The sequence below is a fragment of the Lethenteron reissneri genome, chromosome 32, assembly GCF_015708825.2.
Source record: "Lethenteron reissneri isolate LAM-NWPU_2019-01 chromosome 32, ASM1570882v1, whole genome shotgun sequence".
Lineage (NCBI taxonomy): Eukaryota > Metazoa > Chordata > Hyperoartia > Petromyzontiformes > Petromyzontidae > Lethenteron > Lethenteron reissneri.
In genome coordinates this window covers 294006-299784 of record NC_083810.1, presented here as the reverse complement: position 1 = coordinate 299784, position 5779 = coordinate 294006, and the positions used below count along the sequence as shown (strand labels likewise).

Below are 5779 nucleotides of genomic sequence, written 5' to 3'. Positions count from 1 at the left end.
CCGCTCGCCGTTGCTCTCCATGGTGGCGCATCGCTGGCGGGGTTGCACGTTGAGTCCCAACCATTCTAGGAGGTCGGTGCCTGCGATACACTCGTGACACAACGCACTCGACACGTAGAACTCCTGCGTGCACACCTGGCTGCCTATGCGGACCTCTAGGGTGGCTCTCCCCAGCAGCCCCATTCCGGCTCCGCTCGCCGTGTGCAGCGCGCGGTCCGGTGCCTGCAGGTGACGCACGTCGACCCCGATCGCGCTGCAGTGCGCTGCGCTCACGAGCGAGGCCACCGCCCCCGTGTCCAGCAGGATTCGGGTACGCACTCCGTTTACCTCCCCTTCCACCAGCGACGTGGCCCCCGTGATCCCCGCCACCAGCTCCCGCAGCCAGTCGCCAGGAGTCACCGTTTCTGTGGGCGTTGTTGCTGGAACCTGTGTGGAGATCACTCGCTCGCCATTATTCTCACAGCTTGTTTGTGTCGGGGCTACGTTGATTTCACCCCCCGGTGGTCCCCTCTCTAGGGGGGCCTTAGTGTTTGACCTTAGCTCTTGTCTAGCTCGGGCGACCTGAGGACAGTCCCTCACTAGATGCCCTCGGCGATCGCACATATAACATGCCCGGGGAGGGGTGGCGGCTCCGTAGTGGGCTCTCTGCCCACTCCCTCCTCCCCCAGTGCGCTGCTGCTCATACTCTGCTTCTAGTCGCGCTATCCTTCCAGTTAGCCCTCCTACCGTGGAGTCTAGTTCCCCCATCTCGGATCGGATGGTCTCAACGGAGGATTGCAGTTGGGTCATATTTGTATTCGTTTCCTCGCGTACCTGGGTTACCTGGCCGGAGACATCCTTTATACCCGTTTGTATACCGGCAACCCATCCCGGGGTTGTCTCGCGGGACACTGGAGGCTCTCTTTCCCGGCCCCTTACCGTCCTCGCGAGCTCCTGTTCCTCCTCCTCGTCTTCCGAGAGCAGGCTCGCAATGACGCGCTCTCGTCCCAGCCCCCGGAGCTGCGCGCGTTCGCTGTGAATTCTTTCACACTTACGTGCGCGCTCGACAAGGGCGTTAAAGGGAAGACGTGGGCAGCTCATGTCTGGCTGCCACCACGCCGTGCGAGACAGGTACCGCTGGATTTTCTCGGCGGCCAGTTCCTCAATAACATCAGTTGCATACCCCGAGCGTGCGATCTTTGTTAACTCGCGCACATCCTCGGCGTAATCACGTAGATCTTCGCCAGGTTGGCGATGGCGCGCCTCTAAGGCCGATTTTGCTTCCTCCTCGTCACGCGTGCCGAAACGCTGATCGAGTCGGCGCATCAGCTCCTCTAGCTGTGTCTGTGCGCTCGCGGGTAACGCTTCTACAAAATCGGCTGCCCGCCCATCAAGATTCATATTAAGTTGACGTACTGCCTGCGCGTCCGTCCATCCATTAATTTCCTTGGCCCCTAAGAGATTGCGGGCGAATGCCTTCCACGAAGGGGCCCCCCGGCCGGTAAATATTAGTCTTATTTTAGCGTGAGGTAACGCGGGGGTCCGTACCGCTTCCGACACCAATTTGTGGGGGCCGTTGGCCCCCGGGGTCCCTCCCGCCTGCATCCCCTATTCCGTTTACGTTACCCCACCTCCCTATTACTCGCTACGGTTTCGCCGGCATTCGAATGCGACGCCCCTACTGTTACAGCCTCGCGCCGCGCTCCCACGCTGCGAGCATACGTGCGCACATCATCGTCAATCAAACGCCGTGCTCGCAGTATAGCCCTGTGCGGCACGTTACCAATGCGCATCCGTATCCGACATGTAACGAACGTATGCACACACACACACGCCGCTCCGTGCACTCCAACTCCACACCAACTACGCAAGTTATGATCGCGCACCTGTATCACACACGGAGTGAACACACGCGACACCCACTCTTGCGCCGCTCTGCGCAGCGCTCGCCGTCTGCTGGCCGCTTGCGTTATGATCGCGCACCTGGGGTACGCCTATTACGCACGCCGCGAGCTTACGCACACACAGTACCACACGCGTTCCCACACGCAACCCGCGCGCTCAGCTCCGCGCAGCGCTCACTCACGTGGCGAACCACTGTGCACACAGCGCACCCACACGCTCACACTGCACGACAAGATCACGCGAGACCACGCTTCGCTATTAATGATTTATTATATGCCACCTGCGAATTGATGTTGAATCAGTGAGTCGACGAGGCTGGCCTATTCCACTAAACCTGTACCTATTCCCTATTTATCGGCTATGATTCTAATTTCACCTTCTTACTCACTGTTAAGTGTCCACGGCGGTCCGCTGATCCTTGTGTTAACCGCGTGCCTCGGTGCGTCGCACGGACGTCCGGGTCGCTGGCTCGAGCTGCGTCTGGTCGCCTGGCGCTGGAGTAAGAGAGCGATTTCCCCTCTGCGCTCCTCTATTTATCCTCCCTACCTCCAAAGGGGATGCTGCGCTGAACAATGGGCTCGTGCACCCCAAGCCCGCGCACGGCAGTCCCCAGGCGCTGTTGATATGCTAATCAGTGTGCTGCGTGCAAGGCGTAAATCCTAATTAATCCCTTACCCTCCCTAACAGTGGGGCCTGCGCGCTCAAGCGCAATTATCCCAACCCTCCATGACTATGCGCAACAGCCCCTGTGACCCCGCTATTCATGCTGTCTCGTGCCTCCCCTGCTTGCCCCGTCGACTCGTGGGGGTGTGTGTGGGGGGATATGTGCCTCAACCGCGGTGGCCGAATGCCCCACGCTGCGACCACACCATATTAAGGCCGGCCGCAGCGCCGCGGTGCCACGTAGCACGGGGAGGTCATCCAATTCCCTGATCGCCGGAAACCGTGAGAATTAATCCCGATAAGGGTCTCTCGGATAAAAACCGGTCGATCAGGTGACCTTCCCTTCCAGCTCTATGGGGGGGGGGGGGGGGAATGCGTGCGGGTGTGTGCTTATGTGGGGCGGGTGATGGGGGGCAGTGCGGTGGGGGAAGCCGGGCGGCTCCCTGGTTCGGCAGAGCGGCCCCGTCGTTGTGGCACCACACACCACCCCCACGAATACCACCAACATTAACACCACCACTCCTCCCCCTGCCAGTATGGGACACCAAAGACAAAAAAGGCTCAGCTAATCGAGTCTCTCACCTTTCTAAAGAGATGCCGTGACTCTAAGGTAATACCAATCGCATTTACACTAACCTCTGCTGCTGTAACTTCTTCTAATGCTAAACGAATTCTGTTTAGAACTAGCTTAGCTCTTATCTCAGAGAAAATCAGACTTACGCGCACCGAACTAGATCAGTTAGACAAGACACTCTACAAATCACTCTTATCTTTGACTGCAACAATGTCCACATCGGATTGGGAACATGTAGACAATATGACTGCCTCTTCAGCTGCCGCTATGTCGACCAAATGTAAGGACAACTTGATTTCCAAATTCAACCGCCTCTCAAATAAGAGACCGGACCCACACACTGAAAAGCTAGACGTTAACAAAGTCGTAATTAATCGCTAATCCTGCATAATGCACGGGCATAATATGACTTTGAACCCCCCCGCCAAACCTCCTACGCATTTCACAAGTAGTACTAATCACATACCTGCATTTCCCATAAATATGCTAAATTCCTCTTGATATGCAAATTATTTTGTCAAGGCACCCTTCCCCCCTTCCAACCCAGCTTAAATATACGCTCCAAGCGTGGTGGTGTTTCATTCAGACGCTGTCTCCCCGACAGACCTGGTCTTCACTTGAGGACGGCTGCTTGCGTTGTGGCCAAAACGTCGTGAGAATTATTTTATAATGTTTTATTTTTATTATTTTATTAATACCCTTCTACGTGACTTTACCGAAAGAACCAAGAAGATGAATCCCACAGTCACGAAAGCTTTAAATCGAAATAAAAACAAAGATCCCCGTAGAGACTTAACAGTCCATAGGGGAAAGTGCTGTTAGCCAGCAGTACGTATGAAGGCTGGCACGACACACGAGGGGGTTGGATTGCCAGCACCACGCCCGGCCGCCTTTGTCTCCCTAGTGGCGACCTTTACACACCGCACCAGGTACTCATTCGAGGTTGAGTCGACCTAGGGGAGGCCCAGCACCGGTTCAGATAATCGTCACTGCTGTTGGCCTTGAGAGAGAATCCACCTCGGGGTCTCGCAGTTAATAGCGCGGCACGCTGTCAGCTACACGACCGTTCCACACACACACAGACTCACACAGAGAGACTCACACACACAGACTCACACAGAGAGACTCACACACACACAGACTCACACAGAGAGACTCACACACACACAGACTCACACACACACAGACTCACACAGATAGTTTCACACAGAGAGACTCACACACACACAGACTCACACAGAGAGACTAACACCACCACCACCACTCACCCACAGCTCGGTTCAACTCCTCACCTGCTCTGGGGTCTGTCGGCGCCTCTCTCACGGGCAAACTGCCAGTGGGAAGCACGTGGCGCGAGACGCGGGGGCGGTACAAGTTAACCACGCCCCCCCCGTGATGTCACAGCCATGAGCTCCTCCCCCCCACCTGAGCTCCTCCCCCATGCCTCCTCTGCCCCCCACCCGAGACCCCCCATGTACCCCCCTCAATACCCCCACCATGACCGTTCCACACAGAGAGACTCACACACACACAGACTCACACAGAGACTCACACAGCCACCACTCACCCACAGCTCGGTTCCACTCCTGCAGGAGACCGACTCAGTGTAGTCCCAGGGCTTGCGAGCTGGTTTTCAGTCTTCAACGGCTCTTCTGCTCTCTCACGCACCGCCTTATATAGCCAACTGCCCCCCGAGGGGCGGGGCTGTATGCGGACGTTGATGTAGACACCCCACGCTCGGACCGTGATGTAGACACCGCAACGTAATGGCTTGCTACACCCCGGTACGTAACACCTCTACATCTCGATTTAAAGCTTTCGTGATTGCAAGGATTCATCTTCTTGGTTATTTTGGTAAAGTCACGTAGAAGGGAAATAATAAAATAATAAAAATAAAACATAATAAAATAATTCTCACGACGTTTCGGCCACAACGCAAGCAGCCGTCCTCAGGTGAAGACCAGGTCTGTCGGGGAGACAGCGTCTGAATGAGACACCACCACGCTTGGAGCGTATATTTAAGCTGGGTTGAAAGGAGAAGGGTGCCTTGACAAAATAATTTGCATATCAAGAGGAATTTAGCATATTTATGGGAAATGCAGGTATGTGATTAGCACTACTTGTGAAATGCGTAGGAGGTGGGCAGGGTTTTCAAAGTCATATTATGCCCGTGCATTATGCAGGATTAGCAGCATCAAAGGGAGGGGATAGGGGTAGCATTAATAAAGGGAAGGAATGTTAATAGTATGTAGCTGCAGTAACTAAACCACCACGTAAACAACTAAAATATAAACTACGTAGACATCTCTAACGGCCAAACTGCCAGTGGCGCGAGACGCGGGGGCGGTACAAGGTAACCACGCCCCCCCCCCGTGATGTCACAGCCATGAGCTCCTCCCCCCATGCCCCTCCCCCTCACCCCCCATGCCCCTCCCCCTCACCCCCCATGCCCCTCCCCCTCACCCCCCATGCCCCTCCCCCTCACCCCCCATGCCCCCCCTCACCCCCATGCCCCTCCCCCTCACCCCCCATGCCCCTCACCCCCCATGCCCCTCCCCCTCACCCCCCATGCCCCTCCCCCTCACCCCCCATGCCCCTCCCCCTCACCCCCCATGCCCCACCCCCTCACTCCCCATGCCCCACCCCCTCACCCCCCAT

The 5779-nt window shown here is 56.4% G+C and overlaps 1 long non-coding RNA gene across 1 annotated transcript; it reads right to left on the bottom strand.

Moving 5' to 3' along the window:
• Nucleotides 1–2135: 2135 nt before the first annotated feature.
• Nucleotides 2136–5388, bottom strand: LOC133350101 (uncharacterized). Its single transcript, XR_009756016.1, has 2 exons — nt 4689–5388; nt 2136–3075 (listed from the first exon to the last, which is right to left on the bottom strand). It is a non-coding gene; the product is annotated as an uncharacterized LOC133350101 (long non-coding RNA).
• Nucleotides 5389–5779: the final 391 nt, after the last annotated feature.